The sequence below is a fragment of the Fukomys damarensis genome, unplaced genomic scaffold, assembly GCF_012274545.1.
Source record: "Fukomys damarensis isolate Sample0158 unplaced genomic scaffold, DMR_v1.0_HiC HiC_scaffold_24, whole genome shotgun sequence".
Classification (NCBI taxonomy): Eukaryota; Metazoa; Chordata; class Mammalia; order Rodentia; family Bathyergidae; genus Fukomys; species Fukomys damarensis.
The window spans coordinates 4079209-4096692 of NW_022900936.1; the positions used below are offsets into that span (position 1 = coordinate 4079209).

General features: G+C 51.5%; 2 long non-coding RNA genes across 2 annotated transcripts; both read right to left on the minus strand.

Annotated features, from left to right (window-relative positions):
* Positions 1 to 908: 908 nt before the first annotated feature.
* LOC104870755 lies at positions 909 to 2473 on the minus strand. Its single transcript, XR_004514250.1, has 2 exons — positions 2206 to 2473; positions 909 to 1493 (listed from the first exon to the last, which is right to left on the minus strand). It is a non-coding gene; the product is annotated as an uncharacterized LOC104870755 (long non-coding RNA).
* Positions 2474 to 10967: 8494 nt separating this feature from the next.
* Positions 10968 to 14682, minus strand: LOC104870756. The gene is made up of 3 exons (XR_782596.2): positions 14537 to 14682; positions 14048 to 14191; positions 10968 to 13553 (listed from the first exon to the last, which is right to left on the minus strand). It is a non-coding gene; the product is annotated as an uncharacterized LOC104870756 (long non-coding RNA).
* Positions 14683 to 17484: the final 2802 nt, after the last annotated feature.

The window sequence follows — 17484 nt, forward strand, 5'->3', positions numbered from 1 at the left end:
TAAGACTTAAGTCTCACTTTTACTCCTGGAGCGTGAACAGCCAAGAGGATTTCACGATGCTGGGCTCAGAAGCTCAGCGAGGCTCCAGGAGCTTGTCGGACAGTGAGAGTCACCCAGGAAGGAACCCACCAGGCAAGTTGGCAAATAGACCTTTATTAGTCTGGTCAGACAGCGCTCCCCAAGCCAAGTAGCTCAGAGAGGCGGCTAGCTCAGAAACAGGCCATTTTATATAGGGCTATGGGGGGAGGGTTTACACTCAAAATTTACAGGAAGGGGACAAAGGCAAAGAATCAGTTGATCTGAGCTAGTGGTCATCAAGCATATACTTGACCGTCACGTACTAATGATCAGCAGATCGATTATCCATTGTTCCATTTACAACTTAGATTATAAAGTTCAGAACATTCAACTACAGGCAAGTAAGGAGTGGCGTGATTTTTGTTGGGTCTCTGTGTTCACTACAGTTTCCATTTAGTTTCCCAGCTACTTCAAAGCACTTACCTAACAATTCACAATCATTAGTTATCCTATAAGGGATGTGGGGGAGCGACAGTCTCTAGGTCGTTTGCTGGTCAACATGGAGTTGCTCTGGTTCAGTCAGGCTCTTACATTCCCCACTGATTTTTGGACCTAAATCAAATCTTTGATTTACTTATATCTGACTCTGAGCCTTAATAAAGGAACACATTGTAAAAGACAACAAGTTATTGCAATACAAAATCCTAATGCCATCACACAGAGTATCAATTGTTTTACCCAGGTAATGTCAGGTAACCAACTTGTTAACCATTTAAATAAATCCCATCCTATCTGTTCATTATGAATCTTTGTAGCTAAATCTTTGAGCTTTTCTATGTCTTGTTCTATAGTTGGCCCATTATTTGTTCTCTAGAACACTTCATTACATCTGTTTGTTTAAGATTTAAACACTGGGAAGTACAACCTTTATATTTGGCACAGAGAGTCTTATTGGACATAGCTACTCGAGGGGTATATAGCTTAATAGCATTCTTTGTAACATGTCATCTGTCCCTATCCAAATAACTGAGGTTTACTTGTGGGAAATTTTTAAACATAGTATATGGTCTAATACTTTCAAGTGGGGTGCATACTGGAACCAAACAACTTCCAAGCACATAATGAAAATTCACATCAGCATTTAAACATATTTCAGACAATTTTAAGGATTCAGCTAATTGCACCCAAACATTTTTAGTATGACCTACATTCTCTTTGGACATTACTATTATTGTCCCAAGGGAAATCACCCAGATCATAATGAAGGTCCAGTTGAGCGGAGTTTTACTTTCAATTCTCCGGGTTTGCTGATGACGCTCCATTTTCCGTGCGCCTCTGGGCTGTTGTCCGGTCCGGGCTTGAGGTGGTTGGGATGGATCCACATCGGGTGTCCCGCAACCTTCACAGCCAGAGGAGTAGACAGGACAATAGGAAAAGGCCCCTTCCACTGTGGTTCCAAGGTCTTGGAGTCAAACCTGCGAATATAAACCAGTTCTCCCGGCTTATAGGGCAGTGGCTGTAGAGGTTTCTCATGAGGGAGGGTCAGAGATCCTCTAACCTGGTCTTGTAGTTGAGACTGTATTTCATGTAAAGCTCTCAGAGACTTAAGCAACCTCAGATGAGAGAATTTCTCCTTTAATTCCATATCTATATGGGGAACCAAGGGGGGAGTACGCCCATAGATAATTTGGAAGGGTGACAGATTCAGAGGAGGCTTGGGAGTACATCGAATACACAACAGAGCAAAAGGGAGACGCTCCACCCAACTTAATTCAGTCTCTAGGCTCAATTTAGTTAAAATCTCTTTTAGTGTTCTGTTAGCTTTTTCTACCTGTCCTGAACTTTGAGGTCTGTAAGCACAGTGTAAATTCCATCTAATTCCAATGCTTAGGCTAATCAGTTTAGACACTTTAGCCGTGAAGGCTGGGCCATTGTGGGACCCCAGGGCTAAGGGCTAGCCAAATCGGGGAACTATCTCAGTCAGGAGCTTTTTACTGTTACCTCAGCTGTTTCCTTTTTAGCAGGGTATGCTTCCACCCACCCTGAGAATGTGTCTATGAAAACTAACAGATATTTGTAACCATACATTCCTAGTTTCATTTCGGTGAAGTCCAGTTCCCAGTGTTCTCCGGGAGTCAGTCCCCTATATGGGACCCCTGGGGGCCCAGTTACCCGATTCGCGTTTACCTTGAGGCAGGTGGGGCACCATCTCACTTTGTCCCGGGCCTTCTGGGCTAATTCTCTGCTGACAAAGTGGGGCCGTAGCAGGGCCGTCATCCTCTTTTTCTCCCAGGTGGGTGGATTCATGGAGCTCATTTAGCAAAGTGTCGGCCACCGTGGCTGGCAGAACGACCTTCCCTTCATCTGTCGTCCGCCATCCATGCTTTCCTTTGGCCCAGTGGTTCTTACTCATCTCCGTTATTTCTTCCTCTGTGTATTCAGGCCTCTCTGGGAGCACGGGTGTAGGTAGCAGCACCATTTGTTTCCCCACTGATTTTTGGGCAGCTTGCTTTGCTGCCTGGTCAGCTGCGTTGTTTCCAATCGCTTCAGGGCTGGAATTCCTTTGATGTCCACGGCAGTGAATGATGGCAACCTCCCCTGGCAGCCGGATGGCTTGCAGCAGAGCCAATATCTCAACTTTGTTTTTAATTTCTTTCCCGTCTGATGTTAAAAGTCCTCTATTCTGGTAAATTTCTCCATGTACATGGGCAGTAGCAAAAGCATAACCGCTATCAGTGAAAATATTTATCTTTTTCCCTTTTCCTAATTCCAGAGCCTTAGTGAAAGCAATCAGTTCAGGTTTCTGTGCTGACGTCCCTTGGGGCAGCCCTTGTTCCCATACTACCTACTGCTCCTGATTGACTATTGCTGCTCCCGCATATCGTACACCTTCACGTACGAAATTACATCCATCAGTGGAGTATGTTGCCTCAAGTCGGGGAAGGGCCAGGTCTGTCAGATCTGGACGTCCTCCCCACAGATTTTCAAGAGTCTCAAGGCAGTCATGGATGGGCAGTTGGTCATCTGACTCAGGGAGCAAAATAGCAGGATTCAGGTTAGATGTTGTGGCAAATTTAATCTGCGGCGGTTCTAACAAGAGTCCCTGGTACTGCAACAATCTAGCATTTGATAGCCATCTACTTGGTGAATTGTGCAACAGGGGCTCAATGGCATGAGGAGTGATCAGAGTTAGATCCTGGCCAAAAGTCAATTTATCAGCTTCCCGAGTTAAAGCAGCAGCCGCAGCTACCATCCTTAAACAAGACGGCCATCCTCTGGCCACTGGGTCAAGTCTTTTGGACAGATAGGCTATAGGTCACTTCCAAGAAGGGGAATGGTATTTAAATCAGGCAGGGCTAAGGCTGGCGCTGTGGTGAGCGCAGTCTTGAGCGTCTGCAATGCTTGCTGGCAAGCCTCTGTCCATTCAAGGGGTGCGTTCCCCGCCACCGTAGCCTCATGCAGGGGTTTGGCAATTTCAGCAAAGCTAGGTATCCAGATTGTGCAGTATCCTATGGCCCCCAGGAACTCATTCATCTGCTTCTTTGAGCTGGGCGTGGGGATCTGAAGGATCGCTGACACCCTGGATTCAGCTAACTTTCTTTTCCCTTTTTCAAGAACATAACCCAAGTAAGTTACCTTGGTTTTGCAGAGCTGGGCTTTCTTCCAGGACACTCGATATCCCAGACCTTGTAGGGCCTCCAGGAGTCCCTCGGTGGCTGTGAGACATTTTTTCTCGGTTGTGGTCACCACTAAGAGGTCGTCTACATACTGGAGAACAGTTGCATAGGGAAAAGCTTTCCTTACCTCTTGTAGATCTCTGCTGAGAGCCTCCCCGAACAGTGTGGGGGAGTTCTTAAAGCCTTGTGGCAATCGAGTCCATGTCAATTGTCCAGTAATTCCAGTGTCCGGATCTGTCCATTCAAATGCAAAGAGCGGCTGGCTTACTGGTGCCAGGGGCAGGCTGAAAAATGCATCTTTGAGATCAAGAACTGAATACCATACAAATGCGGGCGGAATGAGGCTCAGCAGTGTGTAGGGGTTTGGTACCGTCGGGTGGATGGTCTCCACCCAGCTGTTTACCTCCTGCAAGTCCTGTTCTGGAGAATTTTCTTCTTCTCCAATTAGTTTAAATTCTTCTTATTTCCCCATTTCATTTTTCTCCCCTTCTGTATAAAACCCTCTTCTGCCATCATCATTATATTTGCCTTTGCCATCTTCAGTTATTCTATCTTCGGGTGGATCCCTGTTTGTGGACACCTTCATTGCTACACTTATCAATTTTTCCCTATTCTCTCCTTCAAAGCCCTCAATTCTCTGTAATTTTTTCCGAATATCTGAGGCCGACTGAGTTACAAAAGCCAGATTAATTGCCTGCCTGTTCGCTGGAGCGTCTGGGTCAATTGGCGTGTACGTGCGGTACGCCTCCAGTAAACGCTCCAGGAAGGCAGAGGGGGATTCCTCAGGCCCTTGTAGGACCTCGCTTACCTTGCTCAAATTGGTAGGCTTGCGAGCAGCTCCCCTAAGGCCGGCCAGGAGATGCTGATGGTAGTTGCAAAGAGCTTCCCTACCTCCGGTGGAATTCGATTCCCATTTGGGACGGGAGATGGGGAGTTGTGCTTCAACTCAGGCCTGTTGTTGTTGGTCGTCAACAAGACCCTCAGCTCCCGCCAGCACTGACCGAATAGCGTGTCTTCTAATTCTTTCTTGTTCCTTGGATGTGAACAGAGCCTGTAAAAGTTGCTGACAATCATCCCAGGTGGGGTCATGGGTATTAAACACAGACTCCAGGAGGGAGATTAGGGCTTGCGACTTCTCAGAGAATGGGGCATTCTGGTGCTTCCAGTTATATAAATCATTTGTAGAGAAAGGAATGTATACATAATGACCTTGTTCTATTTCTCTCAATGGGAGCACAGGGACTGGGTCCAGCCTCTCCTGGGGCGCCTCCGGGGGCCCATAAGCAGAGCCCCCGCGGGTACGGGAAGGAGAGGTAGTGGAATCAGGGATCTCCCCTTCTTTCGGGGGAGATGGGTAGATGGACTTAACTTCTGCCTCCCCAGGGGATGGTTCTGCATATGGAGGGGGTCTTAACCCGGGGTCAGTAGGCTCTCAGGGGTCCGGCTCCTGGGTGAACACCAGCCTGGGTGCCTGCCGCTTTGCGGACTTTGTCCCATTTGGTACCATTACCAGAATACGAGAACTGGTGCGCAGGGAGCAGTGCTGCAGCCATGCCGGAGGTTCTTCACAGGCCTGGGCCCAGATGTTAATATAAGGGAATTGGTCGGGGTGGCCAGGGTGTTCAATGACCTTTGCCCATACTGCCCGACAAAGTCTTGGTTCGAAAGAAACCTCAGCTGGCCAGCCCCCTCCGAAGGCGGGCCACTCCAAGTTGCAGAGGGTTCGAAGTTTCCCTCGAGAAAACTTCATTCCATATTCATCTTCCTGCTCAGGGGAAAAAGCCAATTTAAAGTTAGTGGGAAAACAGTCCAATGGGGTGTTTTTGGAGCTCGATCCTCCCATCTTGTTCCTAGGAATGAATGTAAGGTTAACACTCAACAGACAGGACACAGACAAGACACACAGGCACCACACAAAAGAAAAAGAACTTAGATTCTACCTGGAATCCTCATCAGGGCCGGGGTCAGGTGAGGCTTCCCGGCTCGTCAGCCACCTCTATCCTGACATCACCTGGTTGCAACCGATTCACAACTTACCTCCGGAGGCTTTTCAGGTCTATGTCTGAGAATCTCCTGCTGGATCCTGCAATAGAGAATCTCGGCCGGATTTACAGTTCCCACTTGGGGATCTTGCTGGGGCCTCCAAGATGTAAGACTTAAGTCTCACTTTTACTCCTGCAGCATGAACAGCCAAGAGGCTTTCACGATGCTGGGCTCAGAAGCTCAGCGAGGCTCCAGGAGCTTGTCGGACAGCGAGAGTCACCCAGGAAGGAACACACCAGGCAAGTTGGCAAATAGACCTTTATTAGTCTGGTCAGACAGCGCTCCCCAAGCCAAGTAGCTCAGAGAGGCGGCTAGCTCAGAAACAGAGGCCATTTTATATAGGGCTGAGGGGGGTGGTTTACACTCAAAAATTACAGGAAGAGGACAAAGGCAAAGAATCAGTTGATCTGAGCTAGTGGTCATCAAGCATATACTTGACCGTCACGTACTAATGATCAGCAGATCGATTATCCATTATTCCATTTACAACTTAGATTATAATGTTCAGAACATTCAACTACAGGCATGTAAGGAGTGGCGTGATTTTTGTTGGGTCTCTGTGTTCACTACAGTTTCCATTTAGTTTCCCAGCTACTTCAAAGCAGTTACCTAACAATTCACAATTAATCATTAGTTATCCTATAAGGGATGTGGGGGAGCGACAGTCTCTAGGTCGTTTGCTGGTCAACATGGAGTTGCTCTGGTTCAGTCAGGCTCTTACAAGGAATAGGTTTAATTTACACAGGTGTTAGAGCTGAGGCATGAATGGTCTTTATCCCAGAGCAGGGTGCCCCGGGCCGGTCCTGGCCTCTGGCCTCTGCTCTCCTGAGGCAGGGCTCAGCCTGCACTTCTCAAGCCTCCAAGTCTGTTTCTTAAGAATGTGGCCAGACCCTCTGTGTGAGCCTAACTTGTTTCGTGCCGTTTCCTTACAATTTCCGGAAACTGACCAAGGCGTGTGAGCGTCAGCATTGCTCTCATCCCAGTGTAACAGGCCCAAGTAAGGTCATTGTTTACCTCTTCGTATTGTTTCCTGGCCCCTTTGGACATTGGCCCTAGTCCCTAGTGCTGAGCCCCAGGACAGGAGCACTTTGCGTGCAGGTTGCTGCCACTCGTGTCTGGACAGGTTCCACCCGGATGTGTCCAGGCGGCTGGAGAGTCTCTGACTGGCAGGCAGCCTTTCAAATTCTGCTGCCAGCGTGGGCTCTGTGTTTTTGTTTTATTTCATTTGTTTGTTTGTTTGTATTTGAGACAGGCTCTCCATATGTAGCCCAGGCTGGCCTTGAACTCCCAGTGATCCTCCTGCCTCAGCCTCCTGAGTGCTGGGAGTAGAGGTCTGCACCACCATGCCCAGCAGCTTTGTATGTGCTGCTGTGGTCTCTGCTTTCTCCAGACTCCAACACTAGGCAAGAGTTGGCTGAGCTGAGTCTCAGTGCCCCCGAGGACCCCAGCCCCGCCCGGCCTCGCACACAGCAGCAAGCAGAGGTTTGCGAGATGTGATTGACACCGCAGAGCTCACAGCCCCTAGAGGCGTGTGAGGAAGAGGTCATGTAGGGCCAGTGCGGCCTGACAGTCGGGTGCCTCTCTGCTGCCGCCCCTGCTGCAGTCTTCCTCTTCATAACCCTTTCGAAGCGTAAGAGCACCCTCAGCTTAGGAAAAGGGAGCGCACGCGTGGCTGTGAGGCTGGGGTTTGTGTCGGGAATCCTGCCATGGAGTGTTCAGGAAGAAGGGCTGGACCCTGCGCCTGCAGTTACGCATCCTCTCTCCGGGCCTCTGCCCTCCCACCATCACCTGTATTCCCCAGGGGACCAGAAAGACCCAACAGATTAAGCGGCCCCGGAGCAGCCTTCTGTCAGAGGTCCGCTGTCTGCTGGGCACTGTGGCCGTGGGATCAGAGGTGCTTACGACACTTACAGAATGGGAAAAATAGCTTGCCAGCTACTCCTCAGACAAAGGGCTAATACCTAGAACGTATAAAACTTTTAAGAAATTAGGCCCTCCCAAAATAAAAGGCCCGGTCAAAAAATGGGTATGTGACATAGGCACTTCATAGAAGAGCCACAAGTCAGCACCCCGTCTCCCAAACACAACGTGTGGTTCGCAGTGAGGCGCTACTGTGCCATGGAGAGGAACGGGAGGCATCTGTGGGAACATGGACGCACCTCGAGACCACATGTTAAGTGAAATAAATCAGACACAGAGCCTTAAATGTCACGTGGCTTCTCTGGGACGCCCAAGCTGTAAATAAGGACAAACTAAAAGATAAGCGGAAGTAGGGCGCTAGGTCTTCTGCAGAAGGAGGGGGACCAAGAGATGGGGTGTGGGAAGGATGGGGGTGTGCTGTGTGCGGGCAGCGACTCCACAGTGAGTAAGCGTGGCTCAAAAACGAGAATGTAAGGAAACACAGTTAGGACCGACCACTGGCTGAGCCACAGTTTGGGGGCCCAAGATGGAGGCCAAGCAGAAGAACTTAGCTCCCATGCTGGGGTTTCTGTTTCGGTTTCTGTGGCCCTGGGTATTGAACCAAAGGCTTTGCACGCACTCCATTCCCAACCTCCTTTTATCTTTTTATTTTGACACACATTCTCACTAAGTCCTCCAGGCTGGGCTTGAACTCACAGCGATCCTCCTGCCTCAGCCTCCTGAGTGCTCATCCCGTGAGTACCTTTTGTTGTGCTGCTGTCATCCTTGATAAAAACCACGGCTCTTGGGCTGTTCTGTGTGCTATTGCAATTCTTTGCTGTAACACTTCCCTCCAGTACATCTCCAAACACACTTCCTTCTCCACTTCCTTTCCATCTGCTGGGACATTTAATGACAGGGAAATCACTTTGGTCTGCCCTTCCCAGAGACTGTCCTCCAACTTCCTCTGTGCAGAGCAGATCACCTATGAGCCCTGGGTGGAGAAAAACTGACTAATGAGGGCCAGGGATTTAGCTCAGTGGTTCCACTCCTGCCTCGCAAGAGCAAGGACCCGAGTTTGATCCCCTGTACAAAAAACAAAACAAAACAAAAACCTGAGAAATGAAGCAAAAAATAGTTCACAGTAAAAACTCCAAACTAGACAGGTGTGGTAGCATGTGCTGTAATTCCAGCCCTGGGACGGCTGAGACAGGAGGAACTCTGAGTTTGAGGCCAGCCTGGGCTATGTTGCAAGGCCTTGGCTCAAAACACCAAAAAGAGGAAACTGACTTGAATAGTACAGGGGAAGCCCGGGTCGGCCCTGGTGCTTCTTCGCAGGTAGAATTCAGAATGAACAATTGGCGAGGTTGTGCTCCCAAGGTGGGATGGCGCTGTCACCCACCCTAGCGAGGTGAAGATGATGGAAGCCACAGGTGCAGCCGCAGGGAGGTAGCCCTGGACAGCTGTCCACTCTGCTCTGTGCAGTCAGGGAGGGAGCCGGGATCACGACACGACAGCGCTGCACTTTCCCTGCTTCCCCCAGACTCACTTCTTCATCTTAGAGAAATCGAGCTTGAAAATTGTTTATCTGAGGTTTAGCCATTGATTTATTTTTGCTTCAATGTCTTTTTCTTGGTTAAACTAATATTGTAATATAAAATCCTTTAAAAATTAGCTGGTGAGTCATATGTATGTTTATATGTATTTTTCGGCACTGGGGATTGAACCCATGGCCTCAAGCAAGCTAGGAAAGCCCCGGGCCACTGAGCTGCCCCCCCAGTGCCATTTGTTTATCCGTGTTTATGGTTTCTTTGAGACGGGCTCTCACTATGGCGTCCAGGCTGGCCTGGAACTCACTGAGTTGCCCAGACTGGCCTCAAACTTGTGATCCTTCTGCCTTAGCTTCTCAATCTCAGCACTGGAGGCTGAGGCAGGAATATTGCAATGAGTTGGAGGCCATCCTGGGCTACATAGTGAGGCCCTATCTCAATTTAAAAACAAGGAAGCGGGCCAGCACTTCAAGGGAACAAAGCCTCACTTCTCTACCTCCATCCTCCCCAGGCTTTTTCCCCTCTTTTTATTCTTTCCAGCACCGGCTTTGAAATCAGGAAACCCTAAGCCATCAGGGCCCAGGCTGAGCAGCATGCCTGGATGTTTAGTTTGTCAGAACCCTGCCCAGGCTGCTATTAGCATTATTTCCTTCTGTGGAGCTGCAGAGTGAACCCTGCCACCAAGCTGTACTCTTAGCCCGGGGATTATTTTCATTTCTTTTCCTCTGTGGTGCTGGGGGTGGGATCCAGGGAAACTAACACTGAGCTACATCACATTTTCTTTTCTGTTTTTGCTTTTGTTTTTTTTTTTTTTTTTTTTTTTTTTTTTTTTGTGGTATTGGGTATCAAACTTGGGTCCTTGTGCTTGCAAGTCAGGCAGCTAAATTTTTCTTTTTCTGAGACAAGGTGTCAGTAGCCCTGGCTGTCCTGGAATGTGAAGTCCTCCTGCCTCAGCCTCCCCAACAGCTGGGATTACATCAAGCCAAGTTGTTAGTTTTGAATACGGAACTTAACATATACCGTCTTCTGCTCTGAGCCAGCCAGTGGAGGCCAAAGGAATGCGCTGTCTTCCCCAGAGCTGCAGAATGGTGTTCTAGAAAGAGCGCTGTGGTGCCACAGGCAAAACGCCAGACCCCCACTGTTGGACAGCCCTGGGTGTGGCTCAGGGAGAGCAGGTGCTCAGTGCACCCCAGGCCCTGGCTTCCACCCCAGCATGGAAACCAAAACCAGACAGACAAGCAAAAAGTAAAAAGCAAGCTCTTTTCAGGGGCAGGAGTTTTTTGCAGGGCAGGGTACTGGGTATCAAACTTGGGACCTTGCGCTTGTGAGCAGCAGAACCACGAGCTAAATCCCTGGCCCTAGGGGCAGGAACTCACAGGAAAAGAGGAAGGAAAAAAGGAGGGGAGAAAAAAAGGAAGGAAAGAAGGGAGAGAGGGAGAAAAGGAAGGAAAAAAAGAAAGGAGGAAGGAGAAGGAGGGAAGGAAGGAAGGCAGGGCTGTCTAGAGCCTTCTCTGGTGAGCCCTGGCCGCCTACCCGCCTGCCCTGCCCGGTGCACTCCCCTTCCTCCGGCCACCCAGGGACGGCCTGGCGTCCCACAGTTGTGCACTCAGGCAGCGTGCAGCAGAGGGCGCCCTCCAGAGTCCCAGCTTGTTTATATCAGCATCTTGTGATGGCCCCTATATATTAAAAAAATCTTTCCGTTATTTGACCTCAAATGCATAATTCTGTTTCCATGCTTTTAGCATTCTGCGAATCTACATTTTATTTTGCTATGGTTAAAGATTTGGCAACAGAACAGGTATTTTTCCATGCAGCGTTCCTGGACACTCAAGAGTTTTTGACTTTTGAATTTACTGCAGGGTCCGTGTGTGAGAAAACACTACAACACAAGGGAGTTGGCAGTGCAGTGCCGCTGTGGAGGCACTGTGAGCCTGGGCACCGGATAGTTTTCATTCATCTTGAAATGTGCAAATGACTCACAGATGTGTGGCCCTGGCAGCTGTTCCCACTGGGCTGACGCAGTGGCGCTGACTCAGAGAGGAACTCATGCCAAAGACCCCTGGCAGGAGCTCCAGTTCCCGAGATCCCCAGCCAGGGGGGTGTTTGTTGTTGGCAGGGTGACAGTGACGAACAGATAAAGGGTCAGGCCAGAAGGCTGGGGCAGGAGCCTGGGTCCCCCACTCCAAGGCTATTTTCAGAGCTGCTTTTGGAGAGACGCACCAACCTCACAATTCCTACCGCTGATTCACCTGTGAGGGGTTTCTGATTACAGAGTGGTTTTCTTTTTGCTTTACCAATCCAACTGGCTTAGGAAGAAAGCTGGAGCACAGAGCTGCAGTCTGGAAAGGGCCTCTCCCCTCTATTCAGAAGGCCTGGGCTTGGGGTCACCGCTGGCTGCAGTGCCGAGTCCTGGTTCCGAAGGCCCAGGTGGGAGCTGTGAGAGACAAAGCTGGGCGCAGCTGCAGCTCGTGGTACGGTGCACTCAGGCTCTGCTAGGGGTCAGGCCCCGGAATCGAGATCTCTGCCGGGTGGCTCGTCTTGGCATGAGAAGATGACTTACAGCCACCTGTCATCAGGCGACACCTCGGCCCCTCCCTGAAATGTCTGTCTCTGAGTGGAGCTAGTTTCAGGGGGAACAAACAATTCCTGTGTGTCTGTGTACTGTGTTGCCCAGGCTGGGTATAAACTCCTGGGTGCAAGGGATCCTCCTGTCTTATCCTCCAGGGTAGCTGGAACTATAGGCACATGTCACTGCACCCAGCAAGGGGACAAACAGTTCTGATCTCAGTGACCATCCAAGGGACACAGCACAGGAGGCTGGAGGGTCCAGGTCTGCCTTGTCCGGTGCCCATGGGTGAGCTGTGGGGAAGGGTGGTGCCCAGAGGGTGGGGTCCTTAGACTACCCTGCCCCGACAGGCATGGTCACCTTCCGTTACTGCAGCCAGGACGCTCCACAGACGAAGTCGGGTCACACTGAGGAGCTCTTTAGGGACTTGGGACAACTTGGCTGTGCCCATGGTGCCCAAGAAGCTTTTCTGCTTTTCTCAGTGGATGCTGCCCACCCAACTCAACCCAAGATGCCCAGCGGGCAAGGCCAGGACTTGCTGTCGTCACCCAGGATCACGTTGCGGCAGCTGAGGCCATGCCTCACACAGACCTGTGGTGTAGGGGGCCTGGGCCTCCACCTGCTTCCTTGATGGCCTCACTGGTCCCTGCCTCATTCACCTGACAGCGCTGGCCAAGCCCCCAGGACATTTCCATGCTGCATGGCCCTGGGCCCACTGAGACGGCGGATGCACTGCGGACTGGGCATTCTGAGGACATGTCCACCGGGTACTTTCTCCTGTCTGTGGCTAAGACGCAGGGCAGTGTCCCTGGGGTTGTGATAGCTGGGGACCTCCCCCATCCAGGACAGGGAGGGAGCTGAGCCCAGAACCCAGAAAGGGCCAAGGATGGAGGTACACATCTGTCACCCGAGGACCCGGGAGGCTGAGACAGGAGGATTACTGGGAGTTGGAAGCCAGTTCAAGGCCAGCCTGGGCTACATAGCAAGATGCAGCCTCAAAAAACAAAAACAAAATGGTGGCAAGGGTGAAAGAAGCAAGCTGTGTCCCTGGGGAGCCTGGCACAGATCTCAGACCTCACTCCTCTGTACCCCAAGTCCTAACAGATGCCTCCAATCGGCCAGACGCCCCTGGAAGCCAGGAAAAGAGGGTGCCCATGCTTGAGCCCATGCTGGCATCAGAGCCAGCCTCAAATGGTCGCACTCCTGGAGCCGCTGAGGGGACACTGAGGCAATTTCATCTATTGCACTGTTTCCACTGCTTTCCTTCTGCGGCTGTGAGGAGGAGAAATTTCCCCTACAGACTCTGAAAGCCACAGCAAGGCAGCCGTGGACAGGGCCACAGGACGTACAGGAGGTCACCGCCTGGGGCGTTGCTTCCCCACTGGGCCAGCGTGAGCAGGGTAGGGACAGCGCACCATCCGAGGGACCCCAGGCCTGGAGAAACACACTGGGCTGTGGTTCCTGGGCACCAGAACAGACAGTGGTCGGTGATGGCTCCCAACCCAGAACACAGTGGCATTCAGGCTTCTCGCTGAAGTGTCGCTAACCGGAAGTCTGGACCACATCCCAGGAGGAAAGGCTGCAGCCTCCGCACCTCAGATGGACCTCATCTCTCACGGCTGTCTACCTGGGTCCCGGAGGGAGCCATCACCAGCCACCGTCCATCCGGTTTGGGCAGGCCTGTCAGGTGGCCAGGAGGGGACGTGGCAGGTGAGCGCCACCACCCCTCTGAGGGCCGCTCCTCCAGGGGTGTTTCCAGAGCCCCAAACAGCTACGGCGAAGCCTTTTCAGTAATGGGTGCTACGGAATAAAAACACCAAGACACCATTTTGAAACATGGATCAATACAAGTAGTGACCCAGGGAGAAGCGCTAGAGCTGGCAACTCATCCCTCAGGTCAGAAAGAGCCCGGGACCCCAGGAACGATGGCCCAGGACTCTGCATAGCCTTCAGGACCCGGATGCTGGGGGGACCTGGTGTGGTGGCAGGACTGAGTGAAGGCAGTCACCAGCCAGGAGGCTGAACCCCAAGGCAAGACAGAGTGCACCACCCCAAGACAGGGCCTCGAAGTCCCCAACCTCCTATGACAGGGCTGAAAGTTGGGCTCTCCTGCCTGTGTGGGGCAGAGAACCCAGAGTCTCCAGGGATGGCGCTGCCTCCTGGGAACAGGGACAAAGACCTGCTCCGGCATGACCTGCAGGACCCCCACTGAGGCCTGAGAATGAACATTACTGGCTTCTTCAGAACTCCCCTCCCCCACCCAGCTTTCTGTAATAAGATGGAGGATGACCTACCAGCCCATCCTAAATCCGTCGTAAAACACTCAGAGGCCAAGGATGCGTGGGATCCAGTCGAAGCTCTGGGCCTGGAACTGCTGTCCTCCGGGCTGGCCAGGAGCTGTGGACGGTGCTGAGAGACGACTGCAGAGCCAAGCCAAGCTGTCCAGGTGGGAAGAAAAAGGACTCTAAGGGACCCAGGGCAGGAGAGGGGGTGTAGGGAAAAGGAAGGGGATGAAGAAAGAACTGAAATGTGTTTGTTGGTGGTGCTTTGCTTTTGTTTCTGTGTAGCCCAGGCCATCCTCCCACCTCAGCTTCCTGAGTCTCAGGAGTACATTGTGCACCTCACACCCAGCAAGATGCGTTCTGTATACACAGCAGCTCCCCACGATGTTACACTGTTTTGTTTTGGGTACCAGGGATCGAACTCAGGACCTTGTGCCTGCAAGGCAGGTGACGGTAACCCCATGATGAATGCGGTCGTGTGCACTGCAAACTTGCACTCACAGTTCTGTGACCCAGGCAGTGAAGTCCCTCCTCGTTGGCCACAAAGCCAGGCAGGACCAGCAGGAGCAAAGGGGCAGGAGAAGATGGTCCCTTCAAGTAAGGAAGCACTGGGATTATCCCCCCAAGCAGCGTTCCTCCCCACAAGGAAAGTGGGGTGTGGTTCTGGGGGAGCCCTGGCCCAGCAGGGCGGGCGCATTCCTGAGCATGCTCAGTTTCAGGTCATAAATCACAGGTTCCAAACAGCAAAGCAAGGCAGTTGGCACGTTTCTGGGAGCTTAGTCCTTGCACGCATTTCCCAAGCCTCCCTGGAAACAACAACTCGGGGAGCAGCAGTCCCACCCCCAGGGCTGCGCCCCAAGTGCCTGGCTCCTCTGGTGGTCAGCAGCCTGAGGCCTCCCCAAGTTTCAAACCATTAAATTCCCTTCCCTGCAAAAGCAAAGAAATCACAGGACAGCATGAGCATGAAGAAGCTGCAAAGAGACAGGAGTGGAACTTTTCTGTTTATCAAACTGCTGGGTCCTGGGACACGAAGGGAGCGTGGGGAAATCTCTGGAGCGCTCAGAAAGGCTTCTTAAAGGGCTTTGGAAACTTTCCCCTCAGCTTAGCAGATGCCAAGCTAATTAGACAGTATTTCCATCCAGCTGTCAACCAAGTCTTCTAGAGATCTTTATTAGACAAGACTGTGTGGTCCTTTTTCACTGTGAAAGCAGTGAAAAGAGACATCCAGGCACCAGAATGTGTCAACCGAAATACGCCTCATGGGCAAGGGTAATTATTTTACGGGGAGGAGGTGTTGAGACAGGATCTCACTGTGTAGTTCAGGCTGGCCTTACACTATTGGTGATCCTCCTGCCTCAGCCTCTTGAGTTACTGAGACTTTGCCATGCCCGGTGAAGATGATTATTTTTAGAACCTGGGAAGCCAGGCTTGGTGGCACATGCGCATAATTCCAGCACTCAGGAGGCTGAGGCAGGAGGATTGCCTCAAGTTTGAGGCCAGCCTAAACTACATAGTGAGGCTCTGTCTCAAAAACAAGCAAACAGGGAACAGTGGAGAAGCTCTGAATACAAAGTATAGGGTAACTTCTGGAACAGAATTTACATTTATGAGTGGAGTGTGCACACTTCCTACCCATTGGCTTTAGCTGAAGAGTTCACTCACCTCAGACTCTCTCCCTCGGACCTCACTCTGATTCTGGTGGGTGTTGTCCCTGCACAAGAGCCCGTGTATGCACAGGTGTGCCGCACATGTGGCTGGGCCGCAGAAGGGAGGGAGGCACCATCTTCGTGGAAACACATTGCAGTGGCAGAAACCACACTCTGAGTCACAGACCTCGGGTGGCAAACGTTCATTCCAGTGCTCCCCAGAGGACAGCGGGAACGGGGCGGGCGGAGGGCTCTGCCCACCCGATGCTCCTTGTACCCACCCTGCCCTCTCCCCTCCACATCCTCTTCAGCCTCCCAGAGGCGCCACTCAGGCCTGAGCCTCGGAAGGACTGCATGGCCAGGCAGTGGGCGGAAGGCTACCACTGTTCCTCTGTCACCCGCTGTCCTCCAGCCCCATCTCCCAGGCGGGAAAGGTAGTGGCCAGGTGACACTGCTGTGGGCAGCAGGGACTTGAACGTGCACTGTCCCCCTGGGCAGAGCTGGGGCAGTGGCCAGCCGGGACCAGGACTTCCGGCTCACCCCATGGTGACCTCAGCCGGCCACAGAAGGGAGGGAGAGGTGGTGGGGCCTGGCAAGAAGCCTGTGCCTTCCGGGAGGGCCCAGATGGAGGCAGAGCCTCCAGAGAAGCAGCCAGGGCAGACATCCGTCCCTGTCCGCCTGTCCATCTTTCCAGATGGGCTGGTTTAAGGGCTTCAAGGGATGTTCAGAGTTTCCTCCCGAAGCAAAGGGACTGCAGACAGATACATTGGTCCGCACAGACGCACAGCAGCCAACACAACAGAACGCAAGAAGGAGCCAAGCCAGGCGTGGGGGTGCTCGCATGTAACCCCAGCACTTGAGAGGCTGAGGCAGGAGGATCGTTGTGAGTTCGAGCCCAGCCTACACAGCTGCACAGTGAGACCCTGTCTCAAAAAAGACAAAAGCAAAGACAAGCAAAGCCCCATCACAGAGTCACAGCTTGTGGCTCCTCTCCTGGCCAGCCTGCTGCTTCAGGGACAACCAGAAGGGGCTCAGAGACTCTGGGAGAGGGGAAAGGTCAGGGAGCCCTGGGTCCTTTTTTTTGCCCTGATTTTTCTTTAATACAGAATGCATCGAGAGAAGCCTGCTCAGTGCTCTCGTCTGTCCTTTGTCAGCACTTTGGAACCCCTCAAGCCTAGGTCTGAGGCTGGGTGATTGTTAGAGGTAGTGGCGTTAACTTCCTAAGATTGGGTTAATGCACACACTCAAGACACTTGACTTTTAACTCACAGTTCAGCGTCTGTTTCCCTCCTATGGGAGCTATCGCTCTGGGTTGTGGTTTTAAATCCAAGATGTGGGAAGAACGAATGTCTTTTTGTTATTGATGCTTCTTTCTCTTTTCTTCTACTGTTCTTTCTCTCTCCCCTCCTTCATTTTTTTTCCATTCATTTACTTGTCTGTTCTCTTTTCATTCTTTTTTTTTTTTTCCGGCACTGGGGATTGAACTCGGGACCTTTCTCTTGCCAGGCAGGAGCTGGCACCAGTGAGCTAAATCCCCAGCCCTTTTTCATTCTTTTTAATTAGAGCTTAAAAGAAATAGGTTATTAAAGGAATCAAAGTCTAGTAAACATCAAAACAGCTCACAAAGTCTTCTGTATAATGATGTCAAATAACCAACAAAAATCCCAGACATACGCCCATGGTGCTGCTTTATTTAAGCGATGGCGTTCCTCGATGCTTTTGAGGTGCATCCTTCAGGGTTCTAAGGTGGCTTCTTCTTCCTCCCCTTGCCCTCCCCACCTCCCCTCTTGCCTCTTCTTCCTC